This window comes from Accipiter gentilis, chromosome 23, assembly GCF_929443795.1.
Source record: "Accipiter gentilis chromosome 23, bAccGen1.1, whole genome shotgun sequence".
NCBI lineage: Eukaryota > Metazoa > Chordata > Aves > Accipitriformes > Accipitridae > Astur > Astur gentilis.
The window spans coordinates 13,947,114-13,968,637 of NC_064902.1; the positions used below are offsets into that span (position 1 = coordinate 13,947,114).

The following is a 21,524-nucleotide window of genomic DNA, read 5'->3' on the forward strand; positions in this document are numbered from 1 at the left end:
AGTGTGAGCGAGAAAAATGGGAGCATTAATTCTGTCAGTCTGTAGAGCTGTTACGGACAGAACTTACCCCTAATTCAGAGAGAGGATTTTATGCAGTCAGTTCTCAGGGGCAAGAAATGCCTCTGTCTCTCATACAGAGCACCAGCCTCTGCTCTTCTCGTGACTGGAGCTTCCAGCTTCACAGGATTAAAAATCACAAAACCAGCAGTCAGTTTATATTACACATATCACTTCAGGCGCTTCTGCTTTATGATGCTTTTGTCTCCACTGACTTTCAGCTGGAGTGGTATGTTCTTCACTGTTTTGTAACCAGAGATAACTCTGCGTCCCAGTTTCAGCTGCAATAGAGTTAATTTTCTTTCTAGTAGCTGGTATAGTGTTATGGTTTGGATTTAGTATGAGAATAATGTTGATAACGCACTGATGTTTTTAGTATAAACACTACTTAGTAACAACTAAGTCAAGGATTGTTCAGCTTCTCATGCCCAGCCAGCAAGAAGGCCGGAGGGGCACAAGAAGTTGGCAGGGGACACAGCCAGGGCAGCTGACCAAGACTGGCCAGAGGGATATTCCATACCATGTGGCATCATGCCCAGCATATAAACTGGGGGGAGTTGGCCCAGGGCGGGGGAATCGCTGCTTGGGAACTAACTGGACATCAGTCGGCAAGTGGTGAGCAATTGCATTGTGCACCATTTGTTTTGTATATTCCAATTCTATTATTATTATTATTGTCACTTTATTATTATCATTGTTATTAGTACTACTGTGGTTATTATAATTATTATTATTTTCTTCCTTTCTGTCTTATTAAACTGTCTTTATCTCAACCCACAAGTTTTACTTTTTTTTTCTTTTTTTTCTCCCGATTCTCTCCCCCATCCCACTGAGGGGGGGGAAGTGAGCGAGCAGCTGCGTGGTGCCTAGTTCCTGGCTGGGGTTAAACCACGGAACTGTGCTTTTGTCACATTCTCAAATCTTGCTCGTGTCCCGGTTCCCACATACTCTGCAAATGGGACCTGTCCTGTATCTCAGCCGCCCGATGCTGTGTTTGTACAGGATGATCCCTAAGTAAGTAGAAACTGGTTTTGCTATCAGATTTTGCTCCCTGTGCACCGTGCATTCTTCGTCGCCGTAGATTCCTGCTCGCTCACACCTCTTGGCCGAAGACAGCCAAGCGCGAAGGCTTTGTCGCACCAAACACCCAAGTTACGTCGCTACGAAATACAGAGAGAAGAGAAATGCTGTGATTTCTTCCAGAGTACATAGTTTTAAGTCCAGCTCTCAACACAAGGGCTGCAAACACCTCCGGAACAGCAGCTTTCCCCGCGGGCCGGCTGGCAGCCGCGGCGGATTTTTGGCGGCAGCATCCAGAACATCTGCCACGGCCGCGTCCTCCCCCAGGCCTTGCACGGCAACCGCTCCGGGGTGAAACGCGGAGGCTCGTCGTCTCGAGGCCACAGGAGCCCCTCGTCCGTCAGGCGCTCCAGCCGACGCCCCTTTGGGGGAGCAAAGGCAAGGGGGACCGGCACCGGGTCCCGCGGCGGCGGCGGCCGCCGGCCCGAGCGCGGTACCGGGCCGCCGCTGAGGGGAGGCGGCCGCGGCGCTGAGGGGGCCGCGGGCCACGCCCCGCCGGGCGGCCAGCCAATGGGGTCTCGCCGCTGGCCGCGAGCGTGGGGCGGGGCAGGGGGCGGGGCTGACGGCCTCCGCTAGGACCCGGCGAGGGCTGGGGCGGCCCCCGAGGCGCGGCCTCTGAGGAGCCGCCGCCTGCTATTGGAGGAGCGGGTCGGGCAGGGGCGTGGCGGCTCGGAGGCGGGTGGCCCCGCGGGGCGGGGCCGGCGCGCGGCGCGGCGGGGGCGGGGCCGGCGCTCCGCGGCTCGGTGCGGGCAGCGCTCCTCAGCGACGGCGCGGCGGGGAGCGGAGCGGAGCGGCCCGGCCCGGCTCACCGCGGCAGGTGAGGGGCGGCGGGGACCGTGGGTCCGCGGTCGGCGGACGGTGAAGGGGATCGCCGCCGCCGCTCCCGGCCCGGGTAGGGCGCTTGGTGGCGCGTTGCCGGGGGTCAGCGGCCGGCGGCAGGTGCCGCCCGGGGGCCGCGCTTTGTCTCCGCGTAGGGGGATGGGCGCGGCCCCTCAGAGAGCGGCCGGGCCGCGGCCCGGCGGGGCTTCCCGGGAGGGGGGGCTCCGGTAGGCAGGGTAACCCCCCTCCCCACACACACCCCACGTATACCCCGAGCCGCCTCCGCGGGCGGCGGGGTTTGGTAGTAGCGGGCGGCGCCGGTTCGGTAGCCGGGGAGAGCGGCGGCGAAGCGGGATTGGAGCTGGGCGGGGAAGAAGGGGTTAGGAGGACCGGCGACCTCGGCAGCGCTTGGAGCGGAGCGGCGGGGTGGCACCGGGCCGGTGGCGGGGCGAGGAACGGGGCAGCCCTTCCAGCACGGCCGTAGGCCGTGCTGGAAGGGCTGCCCCGTTCCTCGCCCCGCGCCTGGGAGTGTACCGGTGTAGCTGTGCCCCCGGGAAAAGTCAGTAACGGGGGAACCGAGTTCTGGAAAACAACAGCGCTGGGAAAGCTTTTGGAAGTGGCAGCGAGTAGGCACGTTGGGGTAAACAGCTAGCACGAAAGGTGGCTAAAAAAAAAAAAAAGACACGTGAGTTTTCGGTGATGCTCAAAGAGGGGATTGTGAAAGAGTTTTCACCTGTGTTGTCTGGTTGTGGGGCTGGAGTACGGTGCTCAGGTTTGAGGCAGATGTTGTTTTCAAGGGATGCTGAGAACTTTCTGATGCAGGGAAGAGCCAGAAGTTACTCAGGGGCTGCGTTATTTGAGGAGCTCAAGATAACTTTGTAATCAGCAAAAGGATTGACAAGTGACTTGACTGTCTTCAGGGAGTAGTCCTGTACCGGGGCTTAGAGGGCTGGTAGTGAATGGTGTGGCTGTAAATAATGGCTGAAGCCAGGCAGAGTTTAAAAAAAAAAACAACCCACAAACAAACAAAAAAAACCCTAAAAGAAAAGCGGCATTACAAGTCAGTATCATCATGTTCCTGAAACTTCAACCTCAGAGGCAGCAATAACTGCCTTCTACAAAAAGCAAAATTGCTTAATAATTAAATCTGTTTTGCTAACTTACAAATTCATTTAAATGATTAATTTGGGGGAGGCTAACTTGTCTGCCTTTTTCAATCTGTTCAACACTTTTTTCAAGCAACAGTAGAAAAATGTTACAAGGCGGCTTCCTGGTAAATACAATAGCTTTAACTTCTGGAAGGCCATGTGTTCACCTTTTCCCCCTCAGCACTGTTTTTACTGTCTGTACTGAAACTGAGTGGTTAAGTCCCGTTGTTCTGGAGATCTCGTTTTCCACCTTGAACGCATTCCTTTTGAACAGTTTGCAGCAAGTGTTTGGGCCCCCTAAGCAGGTGTGTTTTCTGTTACATTAGTGCAATTTGAGAACTTTCTTTTCTCAAATCTAAACTTTCTATGACTGCTGCTTTATCTCAGGGCAGCAGTCTGGAACAGGAGTAGTCCTGAGAGAATATCTGGTCTGCTGCAGTAGTTACAAAAAAAGGGGCTACAATCCTGAGTATTGTAAAATGGTGGGTCAGTATTTTACTAAACAAGTGCCTTATTCTGTGTAATTCTGTATAAGGTGGAGTGCTGAATATGGTCTGCTCATTTCTGGTCTCACTTTTTGAACGGAGGTCGCAGGAGTCCTGTTATGCCTCGTGTATTAAATGCAGAAATCGATGAGCATTGCATTAATGATGTGCGTGTGACGTTGGGAGCTAAGCCAGTGATAGAGGCATTTGCTCTGATTCAAGGAGGAAACTCATGCGCTGAACTGTTGTGCTACATGATTTTGCATTCTGTTGGAGAAATTGGTGTTTCCCCTTGACCGAGGTGTTTGTTACAAACTGGCTGTAGAATTGCATAGGTTCTTCTCTAATTTGAGAAGCCAGGAATGTGTAGCAGAATCTCAGGAGAAGAAAGCAAGCAATTTATGGACAGGGAAGAATTTGGCAGGGAAGGTGACTTGTTGGTAATCTGGTGCTGAGCAGACTATTTCAATGCTCATCCACACCTGTGTATAGCAGAACTGGAATCTGCAAGCCAGGGACTTGCCCTGAATTGACATTTGGCTAGAAAGCATTTTACATAGCATAGTCATATATGGAATTTTCTCTTTAAATTTCTTCCAACATGTGAAAAGAGTTAGGTTAGTAATACGATTAACAATATTTAATAAGATTAAAATTACCAGCATAACTCTCCTGAGAAAGGTGGGCACGGACTGTCAGCAGTTGACACTTAATCTCTGCTTTCTCTCACATAAGTGCTGTAAAGACTTTGGGCTCCTAGACTCTGCTTGCTTTTCAGAAAAGAAAAATTCTGTCCTCATGTGCTGACAGCTCAGGTATTGCCTTACCTTTCATGTCCTCCAACAGCACCATATTCCCAGCAGGGCCATGGGATGTTCCCATATAAGGGCAGAGGGAATAGTTGACAGAGGTTGTAACGAGCGCACAGAGCCATTCCCGTCGCTTCGGTGCCAGTCTTTGTGTAAAGCAGGGTTGTTTCTGCGAGTGTTGCTGCTGCTGGCACACTTGAGCTTTCCTGGCAGCACCATCAGAGACTGCAAGGACTGAACGAGTCTGGAAAGTATCTGTTGCTGCTGAAGGTGGCCCCGTGTGCCTGGAGAGAGACTCCCTGCCAAATAAGCCGTGCCAGTTGTATGTTGGGTGTGCTCTGAAGGAAAAAGCTCCCACCCAGGTTGTCTGGGGGAGGGCGGTGTGGGATGCTATCCAGTACTGTCCAACAGGAAAACAAAAGTAGTTGCACTTGCTGTCTTCCAGTGTTGTTATTTGCTTTCTGGAGTGGTTCGTTTAGCCAGGGTACAGGGAGTCATGGTATCTTTTTCAGTAGAAGAAATGCTTTATGCTTTAGTGTCACCTGAGGAGGGAGAAAAACAGATGAGGGGAAGTTTGGAAGAAGGTAAAGCAGCCGCTTCCCACAAATGCTTGGTATTTTTTGTAGTAAAATCTCTACCTCTGAATCAGTCAGATTCACATTATTTCTCTCCTGTCATCTTCCTCTCTATCTCAGTCCTTCCTGCTGCCTCTGAGAGCAAACTCACAAGGACTTCAGTTTCTCCTCCTCTCTGCCAGCCTCTCCATCTGTTCTTTTTTTGTTTGTTTGTAGCTGTTGGGCTTTTTCCCCTGAAACTTCAAATTGGCTGTTGTGGCCAAGTTCTGAGCTGAACCCTCCCAATCTTGCATAAGGGCATCCTGGAGGAAGATGATAGGACTTTGATTCATCCCAACTTGCAGGCTGTGCAGGGTGGTAGCAGTCAGAGGAGGCATGAGCCTGCCTGCTTTTCCTGTAAGAATTAGCCCTCTAGATACGAGCTGGTTTCAGGAATCAGGGGTTGGACTGGTGCCCTTTTTGCTCACCTGGATCTTCAGTGAAACGTATTTGTGCTCCGAGTGCTGGAAAGCTGATGCATTCTACTGACTCTCCTTTGCATTCCCCATAATCTGTTAAAGCCCTGGATTTGATTCGCATTTATTTGTGGTTCCTGTGAGTATCTGATTGCAGGATTACTGTATCTGAAAGGATTCATCTTCTGCTGTTCATCAAAACCACAGGAGGGCTGCTTTTGCCTTTATGGGAATGTGCCAGCTGGTCTTTCATTGTGCTGGTATCATTTTCCTTGTCCTATTATTGGAGGCGTCTTTGATGACCTGATGGTTGTGATGATGTCTTTAGAGAAGATTCATATTGATCGTTCTTTGAGCGTTGTCTGCTTTGGTCTCGGTGACGGAAGACAATTCTTAGAAAATTCTTGCATGTGTTTTTCAGGGACAAGCATTTGAGACATTAGGAGCATGTGCACAGTCTCGTGACATGATACCGTTGTTCCAGGAGGCAGAGTAGATGCTTAATTCAATTGGGAAACAGTAATCTCATGTGTTGCACAGTCTTCACTCCAGCGCTGTGGTGAGAGCCAAAAGACCTTCCCCCTTGGCACACTGACCCTAGGAACTCTCTAAAAAACCACTTGGGGGGATTTTTGCTAACTGTGTAGTTCTCTAGAATTGTATAGGGTCAGCCTTCATGCTATGGTTTGCTATAGTGATAACTGAGATGTGCCCCTGCTTAATAAACTGGCCTGGGTTATAGTCGCTGGAGCTCAGACTTGCTAAGCTACGAAAACATGAAGCAGGATGTTTCAACCTGTACCGACATGCAGCCTTGACTAATGGAAGAACCACAGTGCTTTGGTGTGATCTCTTTAAGTCTCTGCTTTTTCTCCCCAACTACTTAAGTAATAAATGCAGAGGACTTGTTTTCACTGCTAATAATTTTTTTTAGCCAAGTGGTAACTAAGACATCTGAGCTATTTTGAGGTTGCGAGAAGCAATTTAGGTCTCCTTTTCATTAAGTAGATGTAAGTGTACTGCCTCCCAATGCTTATGGGGAAAAAAAGAAACAAATGGTGTCAGTTCAGGTGGATTTGAGTTTTGTTTTTTTTTAATTGAATCAGTTTTTAAATGATTCCTAATATCCTGAATTTAATGTTAGAATTTCACTTTCAAATCCTGCCTGCCATCCCCAAAAAAGAAAAGGGGAGGGGAAATGAAGTAGAAAAGAACTTCATATTAACATGATTTGATAGGAAGATTTTAGATGTTGATCAAAATGTGAGCTGAATCTTCAAATTATGTAGATACTGAGGAAATTCCCAGATGCCAGACTTTAATGGCATGTGAATTTCAGTTATTTGCTTGCAGTATAAACACTGCAAGTACTGTGAGGAACACTTCTCCTGTGCCTGGAAAATGTGTGAGATTTCGCATTGCTTTTGGCTTTGAAGTTTAACTACGGAACAGTGTGGAACTGGTGGGTTGAGTTTCCCCAGCCTCTGCTCTGCACCACTGCTGCTGCTCTCAAAATTCCTGCAACTTCATAGCTACTTCCTTTTAGGAAATTGTAATTTGTTTCCCTTCTTGAAGTATCTGAAAGGTTGTAATTTTATCTTGCTACTTGTATCTGTTCCCATTCTATCTCGTGTGGAAAAATCTTTTGTGTCCCTGTGTTACAGGGGCTGTAGGTTGATTGATCTTTGCTCCTGGTGGTGGTTTAGCTAGGCTGGTCCTCTACTGGGGGCTGGAATTTAGGAATGGTGTGACTGCTTGCTCCAAATACCCTCCTGGAATCTGTGGTGAACCATGGGGATACACAGCTGTAAGGTATTAACTAAATGGATTGCTGTTGCTAACAAGCTCTGTATCTGCAGGTGTAGAGAATTTCAAGTCATCACTGTTCTCATTCTCTTTTGCACTTTTCCTTAATTGTGAATGTAAAGGTAGTGCTGCCTTTGGAGCTTCTGGGTTTAAGTGAAAAAACATGTGTGTCAGTTTATCTCAGCTTGTCAACTGAGTTGCAATGATGGGATTCATACTGCTGCTTAAGTTATCACAAGGAGAATGTGGTCTTTCTTGTGTCCTACCCCTCCCTGCAGCTCTGCTGTGGCAGGAGAGTAGCTGTGCCTGGGACTGTGCAGGTGGGGAAAGTTGATTGTATTCAAGCATTTGTCTGTGCTGATGAAACTAGCTTTCTGACTAAATTGCATGTTATTCTAGAAATAGAATGGGTATATTTGACATCTTACCCTATTATAATAATTCTGAAAATTACTACATAGAAGTAGTGTTTTCAGCTTAATGTTTCTGCCCATGTAGGCCTATTTCAAAATTATTTTTGTTTCAGTGTCTGTTCCTTTAGGTCTCCTATGCTGCACCATTTCACATTTTGGTTAGGTGACCTCCCTATTCTTTGTGTGGAGTTACCCTAACAACATGGAGCACAGCCTGTTTCCCCTCTCTGGTCCTGACTCCTGGAAAATGTGTGCTCTTGAAATCTCTCTGTTGCTTACAAGTGGCCATGCCCCATCCTCCTGTGTGGGACAGTGAGTTTCTAGGCTCTCTAACCTCCATAAAGAACTGCCAATTTCTGTGAACAGCTGGCCAAGCAAAGGCTTGAAAATATGCTCCTGACAGTGCCCTGCAAGTGCTCTGTTCTCAGCTGGAAGTCCTTCAGACAACAAGAATTTAAAGCACAGGAACTGGGGCTTCAGAGATGCTCCTGTACCTGCCAGACCAGCCTTTGTCAGAAATAATGCTATCACTGAAGTTGGTGTAGGGTTTTAGACAGCATGGAGTTAACAGCCCTGAAGCAACTCTCTGTTTAGCACTTTCAGCTTTGATCCCAAGATTTTTTGCATCAGACTAAACTTAAAATGCTGGAGAGAGCAATTCTGTTAGTGAATTACCTAATAGTAAATTATCATATGTGAGAGCATTTCAGTAACTCTTCTTGGATCATCTGTCTGCTCTCTTCCATACACTAGAGTCATGAGCTCTTCTCACCTGTCCTGTGTTGTCTCCTGCCTTTAGTGTAAGCAAAAAATGTATGTGCTGGAGAGCTGTAGTGCAAAAGCAGTTCCTGGAATTCTGAATCCCTCTGCCATCAATGTTTTGATCTCTATTTGCATACTGCTCAACTTCTTGCATACAGATTGCAGTCCATTACTGAATGATTCTGCCCAAGAGAATGGTAAAACAGGTGTGCAGCTGAATTAATTGCATGGGAGCTATGTGTGCCACTGTGGAAAACTGAGAAGTAGCAACCAGGGGCTCGGTTTATTTGCCAACTCTTTTTAGCTAGTTTAGCATTTTGAGAGAAATTGCTGAAATGAGACTGCAGAAATGTTGAAGGACCTGGGGAGACTAAGGTATTTGTGAATTTATATTCTGATCCTTAGCTTAGCTGAAATGTATTTTGGATTGCATTTCATGTCAACCTGCAACTGTTGAGAGATTTAAGGCAAAGATCATAAGAGCTTTTTGCTGCATGTCAGTGCAGCTTTCTCATGGCTACAATGAAGAGGTGTGGTTCCCTTGCACGACTATGCCTTCTGGGGGACTGCTATCACTGTAACGGGTAGCACTGACTCTCTTACTCTTTCTTTGTTTCCTTGATCTAGATTTTTCCTGTCTTATGGGGATTTGTAACCAGAAAGTGTTCTCCAGGTGTGTGACAGCCTACAGAGGTGCATGTGTAATTACAAAATGGCCCTGGGTGCCTGCTACCAGCTTGTTGTCTTGGCAGCATAGGCAAAATTTGAATTGGCAAGAAGGCAGAGCAGTCCCTGCGGCACTGCCATCCCCGAGTGACTCAGTATGCCGAGCTCCTTGGCCACAGTAACAGGCAGTTGGAGTCCCAGTGCTGGAGTGTCTGGTTGTGCTCTGTGCCCAGCACTGTTGAGATGATGTAGAGCTAAAGAAAAAGGAGTGGCAAGGTAGAGCAGCTGTCTTACAAATGCTGCTCCTGTTCCCTTCATTACTGAGAGGGCAGCTACCTGCAAGGTTATTCTCCCCAGCAGCAGAGATAGGGAGTAGGGGCTGTGTGTGCTGGCAGCATGGCCATATGAGCAGCTGCACAGGAACAGATGAAAGAGCCATTTAGCCTGTTTTGCTTTTTCTGGGCTTGGGACAGTCAAGTCTCTGTCCTCATAGTGCCCAAGTCACCATGGCCCCTTCCTTCTCAACACTGAGCTGATCTGCAGGGGAAGTGAAAGCCTGTGTCAGTGGCCTCAGTAACAAGCTCAACAGAGTGCCACAAATCTAAAGGCTTCTGGGGTAGTTCTGACAGTCATGCTTTCTTGCTTGTTTTATTTTAAAACTGTTCCTGTGTTTTGTAGTAACAGTGCTGTGTTCTGGATACTTGAACCTTGTAAATGCATTTTCTGTCCACAAAACACAGAAGGCCTGCTTGCCATCAATGGTCTTGCAAATAATTGTTATGTTTCATTGCAATACTGAGGCCTGTATATACAGGGTGGTAGCATCATGAAGCCTTCCTTAATGACCCATATTGATACTGGCCACTGTTCCATAATGCATAACTAGGCTTCACAACACTGTGGAGAGCTCTGTCTGTTGAAGTCTGTGAATAAAGGTTGTAAAGAGCAGGCAAGCTGATGGCCGTATTGCAGACTCATGTTATTTGGAACCAACCATTCAAATATATCTACAGTATCCCACCATCACAGACCTGCTATAGCAATAGCTCTTGCAGTAGATCTGTGAATGCCAAACTGAGTTACAGACAAATAACATCTAAATAGTGGTTTACCTTCCAGATGATGACAGTGATGAGCGTCCTGCTGGGAGGAACTTGTATGCTGGGGTTCCACTCACAGCCCCAAGAAAATCGAACATTTCTGATGAAGTAGTTTTGCAGTTTGATGTTCTGTTGCTGATCAAAGGTTTGCGTCTGTGTCTGACACAGGTGGTTAGCAGCAGCATGCATAGTCCCAGGATGCTGCTGCACTGAGCAAAAGTGTTACAGGAGAATGACCTGAACTTGCTGTTCTGAGGTTTCATCCTTTTCCTTTGCCTGTATTGCCTCGTGAATATTTGAAAGCCATTGGGCTATGCATCTGTTTACCTTCCTCCCAGTGCTGCCAGCACAGTGTAATCCTAACGGGTGCTGCAGTGACAATTAGTGTTCTCTGCAGGCTGCCAGAGCCTGTTGGACCATCAAAATACAAATGACACCTGGCTCTTCAGCTCTAGGATTGTAATCTGCATCCCCAAGTGCACCGTGTAGGAAGTACCAGAAGACACAAAGTCCTAATGATGGAACTGTGCCCAAAATGCAATGTGTTTATTTTAAGCAGGTAGAAATCATATGCATGCAGTGATTCACAAGGGAAATGGTTTCAACCAATATAAACACATGGAGCATCCTTGTTATTCCACTCTGTAATGAAGAATACATCTCAAACCCCTCTTTTCTGTATAGAGAAAGCCTTAAACTTTTTGTGTTTATGAAACTGTTATCTCTACTGGGAACTGTCCTCTGATGCTGTTTCACTTGACTGAAATAGAACTGTTAGTCTACAAATTGGTACTGATTTCTTTACCACTCAGTGACGTATAGGAAGATCTGTCTTGTGTTTGTCTTCAGGCTGCTCTTCTGTATATGCTCTGAGAAGTCTTGTCCCTTTAGCCTGTTTTGGACAGAAAGGTGAAAAGCTCAAGTAGATGAAGGAGAATTGATCTTTTGCAAGCTGCAAGAAAAAAAATTACAAGACTTCCCTTCCAAGAGAGTGAAACACTTCCTTTAAAATGAAGACTCTGTTTACATGTGTTAATTTCCCTTGTTTTTTGTGGGATGGAAAGGTCACTTTATCTCTAAGCTATGAAAAAATCAATAGTCTAATCAATTTCTAAAGTAGATTTAGTCAAAATGACTACTGTGGTGCAGCTTGGGCTTTGATGTGTGAAGGTGTCCAAAAAAGCTGCTAGAAAAGTCAATGCAGAGCATCACTGCAAATAAACTTACAGAATTGGCTGGATGGTCACACTCAAACATTTGCGGCCAACAGCTCGATGTCCAAGTGGAGAGCAGTGGCGTTCCTCAGGGGTCAGTATTGGGACCAGCACTGTTTAACACCTTTGTCAGCGACATGGACAGTGGGACTGAGTGCACCCTCAGCAAGATTGCTCATGACACCAAGCTGTGTGGTGCGGTCAACATGCTGGAGGGAAGGGATGCCATCCAGAGTGACGTTGACAGGCTTGAGGAGTGGGCCTGTGCAAACCTCATGAAGTTCAACAAAGCCCAGTGCAAGGTCCTGTATGTGGGTCAGGGCAATCCCAAACACAAATACAGGCTGGGCAATGACTGGATTGAGAGCAGCCTGGAGGAGAAGGATTGTTGGCTGATGAGAAGCTCAACATGACCAGGCAATTTGTGTTTGCAGGCCAGGAAGCCAATCATATCGTGGACTGCACCAAAAGAAGTGTTACCTGCAGGTTGGGGGAGGTGATTCTCACCCTCTACTCTGCTCTGGTGAGACCCCACCTGGAGTACTGTATTCAGCTCTGGGGTTCCCAACATAAGAAGGACATAGAACTGTTGGAGCCAGCCCAGAGGAGGGCCACGAAGATGATCAGAGGGCTGGAGCACTTCTCCTATGAAGACAGGCTGAGAGAGTTGGGGTTTTTCAACCTGGAGAAGAGAAGGCTCCAGGGACACCTTCTAGCAGCCTCCCAGTCCCTAAAGGGGGCCTACAAGAAAGCTGGAGAGGGACTTTTTACAAGGGCATGTGGTGATAGGACAAGGGGTAGTGGCTTTAAACTGAAAGAGGGTAGATTTAGATTAGACATTAGGAAGAAATTCTATACTGTGAGGGTGGTGAGACACCAAAACCGGTTGCCCATAGAGGTTGTGGATGCCCCATCCCAGGAAGTGTTCAAGGCCAGGCTGGATGGGGCTTTGAGCAACCTGGTCTAGTGGAAGGTGTCCCTGCCCACGGCAGGGGGTTGGAACTAGATGATCTTTAATGTCCTTTCCAACCCAAACCATTCTATGATTCTAATTTGTAGGGGAATTTTCTGTCCCATTCACTATGTCCGCAGGGTGCTTTTTTCCCTTGCCCAGTCCCAGTGTGGCTTCCTCCTGGTGTTCCTGCCGAAAGAACAGATCGCTGAGAGCAGATCAACAAAAGTGGTCACGCAGGTCACTTGAGGAATTGTGCATGAATATGAGTAGTCTTTCTTCTGTTAAAACTGATGTGTAGCCTTCCCTGCCACCAGTTTTCCATAGGCTGTGTGTTCCTGCTACTTGGAGCTATGTTGAGGATCTCATCCAAGAGGACAGCATCCCTGATAGACAGCCAGGTATTAGTGTTCCTGGGTAGCTGGGCTGCGAGGTTCACAATGGCAGGTAAGTTTCTTGGCTTGAAAATACCAAGGTAAGGACTGATAAAAGCCACACATCTCATTCTACACTCTTGCCTTGGAATTATTTTTTTCCAAGTGGTATAATGGGCAGAGCCCTTCCTGCTATCACACTGGCTTGCACACAAACCTTGACCTGTGTTCCTGCCTGCATACAGAGCATGTACTTGTACTCCTGCCTTGTACTCTTTGCGAACTTAGATGTTCATTTGGCATATAACACAAAATGAGAAATGTCACTAAATGGAAATGCTGGTTGGAGGTGGAAGTTCAATAGGCCTCTTTAGTAGGAGATACTAGTCCTTGTGATATGGAGTGCCTGGTTAACACCTACAAGGGATTAATGCTTTTTGTGCAGTGATCTTGGATAACTAAAGTCTTTGGGGATATTTGAGATGGGCAGTTATTGGCTTGTAGTTACATGTCAGAGGAAATGTATCTCTGAAGGGTTCGGTTGTATTACTAGTAAGAAAGAGCAGCTGGAAAGAAACACGTGAGTACATGGCAGCAGATGACTATGTTCATGTAATGTGTTTCTTAGGATGTTTGACTTGGAGCCGTACAATAGTATGAATAATTGATCTGTGCCAACATCAACAGCATACCTCAATTATTTAATTAAAAAAAAGGCTGATGCATCTGAAATCGCGGGTTATGGGGGACATGTTGGAAAGAGGTATCCCTAGTAGGTGTCTTCAGCAAGCATCAGTACTGTACTCTGTGCTGTTCAGTAGTTCATCAGTATTCTGGAAATAAATCTAAAGCCACTGCTAATGTTGATTCAGCAGAGAAGCAGGCAATGCTGAGGGCAGATTCAAAACCATGGCTGGAAATAACAGGTCTGTTGGGATTTTTGTGCTTGAAGATCCTGAATAGTATGTAAATCTCTGGCAGAATGGGCATCGGGTAGTGAAGTTTTCCTTGGAGCTTTTGGGGAAATGATTAAATGGTGACTAAGAAAGATACGAGCTCCTTACACTCAGTACTCAGATTAATTGACTGTTAGCTAACTGATATAATCTTTGCAGTCTATGACTTCTGTAGCTCCACCATTACGCTGTAAAATGGGTCTAGTGAAAAAACGTTCATCTGATACAGGCAAGTATAGACTTCTGTGTTCTAGAGATGCTGATCATTCACCGATTGTGTGCTTCACCAAAGCAGTGACCCTGAAGAAAGGGGAGGAGGTGGGGGGGATGACAATGAAATTGCTGTTTTAAAAAAAAAAAAAGTTATAGTTGTTCAAGCACTCGGGAAGGTGCCTTGTGATGAGAGACTGACAGGACTGATCTGTTGATTGCCAAAAAAAGCTATTGAGAGGTAACTTGGTTAAAGCATGTGCATAATTGAGAAGCTGCTCTTTAATCCAGTGGAGGTGGAATTAATGGCTCAAGGCAGAAGGCAAACAAGTAAGAAATTAGACTGGCCTTGCTGCCAGAAAGAATGATGGAGCCATTGGAGCAAACCACTGGGAGAGTAGTGAACTTATATTTTGACCTCCAAAGGCCTCTAGTCTAGATGCCATAAACCACTACATTTCACAGAACCACTTAATGGGTTTTGTGGAGGTGTGAGTGGATAAAATGGAATGGTGCCTGTGTTAGGCAGGAAGTCAGAGTGGTCTTACCTTAAATTATGTGACTCTGACTAGCCCTGCTTCAATTGATTTTTGTTTTTCTGTGCTTTAGAAATAACCCCAAGACTGATGCAGTTGTGTTCCTCAACCCTGGTTTTTTTCCTCCCCAACTTTGTTTATGTCTAAATGTTTTATGCAATATAAGTGGTACATCCTGGGTATAAAGAATCTTGTTCATGATAGGAGTGTTAACCCGAGGTTTGTACTTCAGATGTCTCCTGAGAATGAAATCTTCTTTATATTTGTCACTATTTCTTTCACCATTATGCTGATCTTTTGATCTGACCTGTTTTGTGGTACTTATTTTACTGGTTAAACTTTCTAGGAAAGTAGAGTTTTATTAAGCAGTCGTTATTAAGTAAGTTTAAGTATTAAGTATTAAGTTTATTAAGTACATGTGTAAACCCATGTACACTGAGGAACAGTGTTAAATTCCAACTGCATTTAAGTAATTTCAGTTACTTTCATTAATCTGCTCTTGCATTCAGTGTGAAAATCCTATACAAGAAGTAAATGATGAATGTTGTAGTTTAGCCTATGATTGTTTCAGAATAACTTGTGATTGTTTACAGGCTGAAAACTAATTTACAGTTTTATAAGACCAGATAAATCATTGAGCTCACTTAGTCTGATGTTGTGTAAAGCAAGGCGGTGGGCTTTCCTGAATTTAGGCTACACATCTAAGTTGAGGCTGAATGTTAACAAAGAGTTGCAAGTGATAGAGAGCTTGCCATAACAAATACATTTTAAGATATTCCTGAGAAAAGAGGTTTGGAAAACAGACCTTGATCTGCTCATTCCAGAAACCTGCAATTAGCAAATTATTAACTTTGTTCTGAATGGGTTAACTAATGTCGTACTTGTTCTGTTTAGCTTCTGATTGACTACATAATAGCCAACATCAGCAATCTCTCTCCTGTGCTGGATTGCGAAGTCTGCTAATTAACACATTAGTTTCATATTGCTGCTGCCAATGTTTGCACTGAAGAACTTCGCTTTTTTTGGCCATATGGATGGGTGGGAATATCAAGATCGTATTATGGCTCTGTGCTCATTCATGTGTGATGCTTTGTGCTCTGTTTTTCCCAAGATGTCTAATCAGGCTTGGGGCTGAACAGTGCCTTTTCGGAGAATCTTTAACTGAAAGGTCAAAATAAGCACAAGGCCTGGAAACAAGTCTTGCTGTTTCTTTCCCTCCCCCGCCCTCCTTTGTGTCTGTCTCTCTCCACATATACATATGTACGAGTCCTTCACCCAACTACATTCATTTGTGATTCCTTTCTTGAGACTCAGGGCTTCTAACTGCCCTGCTGCCACTCGGGGTCCTTCCTCCCAAAGAGCACACAGCTCTGCAGGCTGAATCTCAGCAGCACTGACTTTGTTTACTGGGTGCGGGGTGGAGGGGTGGGGGTGATCTGGGGGGTGGTGGTGGGGGGAAGCTCCTGACACTCACCTACTGATGGGTCTGCTGGCTTTTCACCATTGCTGTGCACTGTTAGCTGCCTGGCATGTGTGTGTCTCAATTAACCATGTGTTGGTAGACCAGGATTTCCCTTAAAGGCAGTATTTGCTTACAGACTGGGATCTGGCGGTTCTTCAAGGGAGTGGGAAGGAAAATATGCCTTACAGTGGTCTCAGAGTGAAGGCTCCAAATGATGCTGTGGAAGCTGAAGACTTGGGTTTGCAGTACAGATTAGGTCTGACTTAAGTGGGATTTGTTGGTGCTTATCCTGCACTACTTCCTATCCGTGCACCAAAGGCTCTCCCTGGAAACTCCCTGTGGGAGAGCATAAACATGGGGAGTGCGAGATGTTGAAATCTGGGTATTTACTCCAGCTCCCAGGGTGCGTCTGAGGAAGATGCCTTTGTTTTAGTAAGTGAGATTTATTTTTAAGGTATTGATGGGTTTGTGCCTGTTTTAAGAGCATTTGAGGCAATCAACTCTTGCTTTTCTTTTACTGTCTGTTTCAGCCCTGCCTTGGCTACTCCCTTCCCTTACTGGCCAAGTGCAACTGAAAATGAGCTATTGAAGCAGCCCATCTAGGTTTTTTTGTATGCAATCTAGCAAATGTTAGTGCTGGAAGTTGGACTGTTGCTGCTGTTTGTCTGGTAACATTAGCCTCTGTTGTTTCCTTGTGCTGCTTTTGAAAAATACTGGTTTGGTTTCTGTGTGAGAGGTGGTTGGCCCATAAATGTATGCCAACCCACCTAATAATTCTTTTCTAAAATCTTTCGTCAGGTCTTTTCTGTTATATAGTTTAAAAAGAAAAAAAAACAAACCCAAACACCTCCCTTTACCCCTGGAAACAGCAGTCATCTTGTTCTGCTGAGCTGACTGCTGCTCATACTGATCAGTAGTGTTTCCTTTGTCTTCATTTATTTTAGAGTTAAGCTATAAGCTGTTTAATACTGGGCTATTTTTGTTCTGTGTTTTTGCAGGATCTTTTACATGAGTATCCTAAATGCTAAAATAAATGCTCTTAAAGGCAAAACTACCATCCCTGGCAAGGGCAAGATGATCATTGCTCTAAAAATGAAGTTTTGTGGTTTTGCTCTGATAAAACATTTTGGCAAGCACATGCCCGTACAGGGGAATGCCTAGGTCAGGGCCAGACTCATGGCCATCTTCTGTCTTTAAGTTGGATTGCCTTTTGTCAGCCAGATGCCTTATGATCCCCGCTTTCTCTCTCTGTCCCTCTTTTGACAGTAGCTGTGGGCGCTCAGCAGGGGCTCCCTGGCTGTGTTTGCTTTAGCTGGGGAGGTGTTTGCCTTCACTGCAGAATTCCAGCTTCCAGCTGCCGGGGAAACCTGGAGCGCTTGTGTTGATTTATTAGGGCACAGTGCATCTCAGGAATGCCTTTGCTAAGGAGCTGGGAGTGATGGAAGGGATCCTGCCTGATGTGGCATGAAGCCTTCTTGTTTCTCTTTACAGAGGTTCTAAGCAGGATTCCCCAAAGCAAGGTAAGAAAAATAGCTCACTCAGCTGACTACTTTGCAGAGTGTCAAAGTGAGACTTCAGTTAGGTTTCCCTGGCATAGAATCAAGGAGGTGGATGATAGCTGCAATTTTAAGAGTGCAATTTTAAGTGAGTTTTTGGTTGGAGATGATACTATGAATTGCCGGACCAGAGGGTTTGTATGCTTTTGGTTTGTGTTAAGAGCTGGCATTCCTGAGCTACTGACTAGGGCTTTTTTCTGAGACTTGGCTTTGGGCCATCTAAATGTTTTGCACTTGAAAGAAGCAAGTTTCAACCTCTTGGGTTTGCAGGCTTCTAAACATTTTCCAATAGAGAGATGGCAATGGATTTGCTTTCTTAATTACCTTTGCAGAAGACAAAAAACTATGGGCTACAAGTTTCAAAATCACTGACATGAGTGTGTCTTCCCTGCAGTGAGTTTACTAGCATACCTTTACCTTTCTGTAATTTGTCCCAGCCATCTGACATGCACCCCTTATTTTCCTTTCTTGTCTGGCATGTACACACAAATATGTGTTTCCGGACTTTTTCTTTCTTTTGAGATTTTGGTGGCTGTTGCCCAGCTGATCTGAAACCAACACCTAGGAAAATATTGTGTGTTTGTACAAGGTAGGGTGGACAGCTGGTCACTTTGTGTTGATCAAGTATTTGGTAGTTGCAGAGTAGGTTGTGTTTATGGGGCATCAGTCCTGAGAAGGAATTTCCTTTCCTGGCTGAGGTAGAAAGACTGTCCACGTACAGCTTTCTTCCTTTGCTTTAGCATTCCTTGAGGTTGTTTCCTATTTTACAAATGCATCTTTTGAGAACTGCCAGGAAAACGTCTCTCTCAAATGGAAATGGAAATTTCTGAGCTCACAGGGATGAAAACCTTTGGGTCTGTGCTCACTGAGTGAAAAGAGGATTACCAACCAGCCATTCTTCAGTGTGCAAAGCGGTGGAGCAAAGTCTGCAGAGACTCTCCGAAAGTTATTGGCTTTCCTCAAGAAGGGTTCTTGTGAATAGAATTGAATGAGGTTGGTCCCATCCTTCTTAGCTTCCCTGCTGCAAGTACAGAGAGCAGTGAAACTTTGAACTCAGTAGATGTTGAATAAAATGGGAAAAAAATTTTTGAAGTAGATGTCTTGTAAACAGGTCTAGAGCCAGTGTTCCTGTATTACTGCAAGAGAATTAATGGTTTTGTGACTGCATTTGGGCTTGATAAAAAGCAGGAAGGCAATGCTTATTTTTCAAGAACTATTTGAAGGATTCAGAAATTAGGATGGTCTGCTGGAGTAGATGCAGATGGCTTATTTTCACTGGGGACTGTTAAATCTGCCAAAGTATAAACTGCATCGTAACAGAAAGAAGTGAGACAAGGCCTGCACATCTCTCCCTCCTAATTACTACAGCTCAGCTGCTGCTGTCTCTTATGCTTACACATCTGAAAGGTGACAATGACAATGTTTTGAATGTCAAAGCAATAACAGGAAGGCTTTTTTTTTTAGCTGTAGTCTGGAACAAAGAATTTATTCAATCAATAGTCAAGAATATCCTCATGAAAAATCTTCTTCCTCGAAACTGCTCTTCATGAGGCCACTGGAATTTCTGTAGGTCTTGACAGCTTGTCTCCTGAGTGACTACAGGTAAAGCAGCAGCCGGCTTCATCCTCTTTCCCACACTGACATTCCTCAGCCCTGGGAATGTCCACCACAGCAGTGGGACTTCCGTTTTTGCTGTCCCTGCAGCTCTGCACCAGATTGCCTTCGTACACAGTACCTTTTCAAGAAGTTGGAAGGCTCTTCTCGCCTGTTCTGGCAAAAATCTCCAGTAATGTTTTCACAGCAGTTACTTTAGTTGCCAAAACCCAGACTTTCAGATCCTCATCACTCATGGCACACAAAAAAGAGAAAAGATAGTTTTGGGTATGACCTCCTCGTAGAGGAACAGGGACTTCGGGGGGGAAGGGTAGTACTGTAGTTGTGATTGCATTGCAATGGTACAGAAAGAGCAGAGGCAGTGGCAGCTCCCAATTGGTCTGCAGGTGACAATTTTGGATTTGGTGTTTCTCTGTGAAAATCTGTTGTAGACTGCAGTCTTTCATGGCAGTCTTGCTGGTTAGGTACTAACTTGTTCAATCTTCCCTCACCCAGGACCCTACTCTGTTTCACTGTATCCCTGTAAATCTGGCTTAAGAAAGCTTTGTGAAAGTTTCTCTTCCTGCCTCCCCACTTGTTCTCTTGAGCTCAGGTCAACATGCTGGCACCTGAGCCTCAGCAGGCCCATTTTCAGTGCCCCCTTTTGCTTCTGTCCCTTACCCTTTGAGGAGTCCCTGGGGAGCCTCATGTGAGGGGCAGCAGGCAGGATGAGCTCTGATCAGATGCTGTGCAATGGGCTGATGGGATTCCTCTCAGCTGGGAAACAGCACAGCAGAGGAAAGGCAAAACAGTGCTGAAAACCACAGTTTGGTGGGTTTTTTTTTAGCTGAGAGGAGAACATCCTTCTTCACACATAGCCTCCCTCTGCTCCCCATCATATAGTGTTTTCTGTCCCTACATCAGGGCATTCCAGCTAGTGTGGATCTGAAGGAGCAACCTATATTAAGATTATTCTGCAGTGGCATTTGCCTTGTTTCTGCAGAGGGCTCCCCTCTTTAAGTACTCAGCTGTCTACTTCTGTTTCCTCTTGTAATATATTTCTTTGAGTACACTACAGCTGTATTGGACCCTACAGCTCTTCCTTTCCCCCTTGTAGTAGCCAGCTCCCTCAGCCTATTCTCAAATAGGGAATAAAAGTTGAAATGAGGAGATGCCTGTCCATTTGTATCGGCCTATGAAATCGTGAATTTCTCTCCCGAGGCCTTTGCCTCAGGCATCTTGCCAAAAGGCATCTAGTCTATTCACTTCAAACGAATACAGTTCCTTTGCCAGAGATGTGCAGAAAGCTTGTGAACTGTGATCAGCTGAAGGCCAGACAGTGTGACCTGGTGCCTCTTAAAAATCAATGAATTGAAGAGCTGTGACTTCTGGATGCTTGGGAATTGTGAGCAGGCTGCAGCACCCGCAGTGCAACATGAACCTGAAGAGGATCACAGGATGATCAGCTCAGACATGGATCTAACCTGTATTTATGGTAGGAAAATATCCTGAAATCTGAGCCAAAAGAATGAGAATTTGCATAAATAAGTGTTTTGGCAAACACAAGCAATTACCTTTTTCATAGATCCTGTGTACAGGCTTCCTTTCTTCAGAGCATGAGGAATTTAAGGCAAATTTTACTTTGGAGCTAAAAGGCATGTTTTTAGCAAAGGTGTTGCAAGCAGCATTGGGATGGACTCCAGGCCTTTGGTGTTCCTGAAGAAACGCAAACAACTGCAGAGTAGGGTATAGCTCAGAGTAGGGTATAGCTCAGATCCTTTTGCCAGCATGCTTAGCAGGCAGCCCAGTACCAGATCTGGTTCAGTCTTCGACAAGTGACCTCTGTCACTGAACAAGAACATAAAGAGCTTCAGTGAGCTTTGGCTGAACTGGGCTTTTGCCTGTCTGCTCTGGAGAGAGAGTAACCTCAGTGTTCCCCTCCCTCCCTCCCCCCAGTGTGTCTGAAAATACTAACTTGATTTAGCTGCCAGAAAAAGACATTTGAAAAGTGTACATTGCTCTCCTGTGTCCTAACTTCTGTAAAATATGGGTTACGGTTGGTTCCTGTATACGGTGCTCAGTAATTTTACAGAAGAGAAAACGGCACCACAACTATCTCCACAACACTTAATACAGTGAGGTCTTAGTCTGTACTAGGACTCCAGAGTGCTATTCTGAGCATTATGAATCTGATTATGTTACATGGAGAGCTCAGATGGCTCAGAGCCATGCTTGGGATATTAACTGTTTCTATTAAGCTTTGCATTTAGAGATCCCTCTGACAGAGGAGGGTGATGCTGAATGAGCTAGCATTCCCGCAGCAAAACTCTGCGTGTGTGTCTGTACAGTTAAGAAGTGTTTTGTATTTGATTTGCAGAAGAGGTAACCTGAGTTCCAGAGCTTGCTAACTTATGGATGCTCAGTGTAATAATCTTTTCAATATACTAGTTTTGTAGCTGCAGGTGTTGTGGAGAAGGCACTTATTGATGTAGATGT

General features: G+C 45.6%; 1 protein-coding gene across 2 annotated transcripts in view; it reads left to right on the top strand.

The window, feature by feature from the left end:
• Positions 1-1,871: 1,871 nt before the first annotated feature.
• PLXNB1 (plexin B1) overlaps positions 1,872-21,524 on the top strand; it is an 83,891-nt gene continuing 64,238 nt past the window's right edge. Inside the window, exon 1 of one of the 2 annotated variants that reach the window (XM_049827176.1) lies at positions 1,872-1,954. The gene's annotated coding sequence lies outside the window, so the exon portion shown is untranslated. Of the gene's footprint in view, positions 1,955-17,319; positions 17,400-21,524 lie in introns of those variants that run through there. The other variant, XM_049827178.1, reaches the window with a different exon arrangement.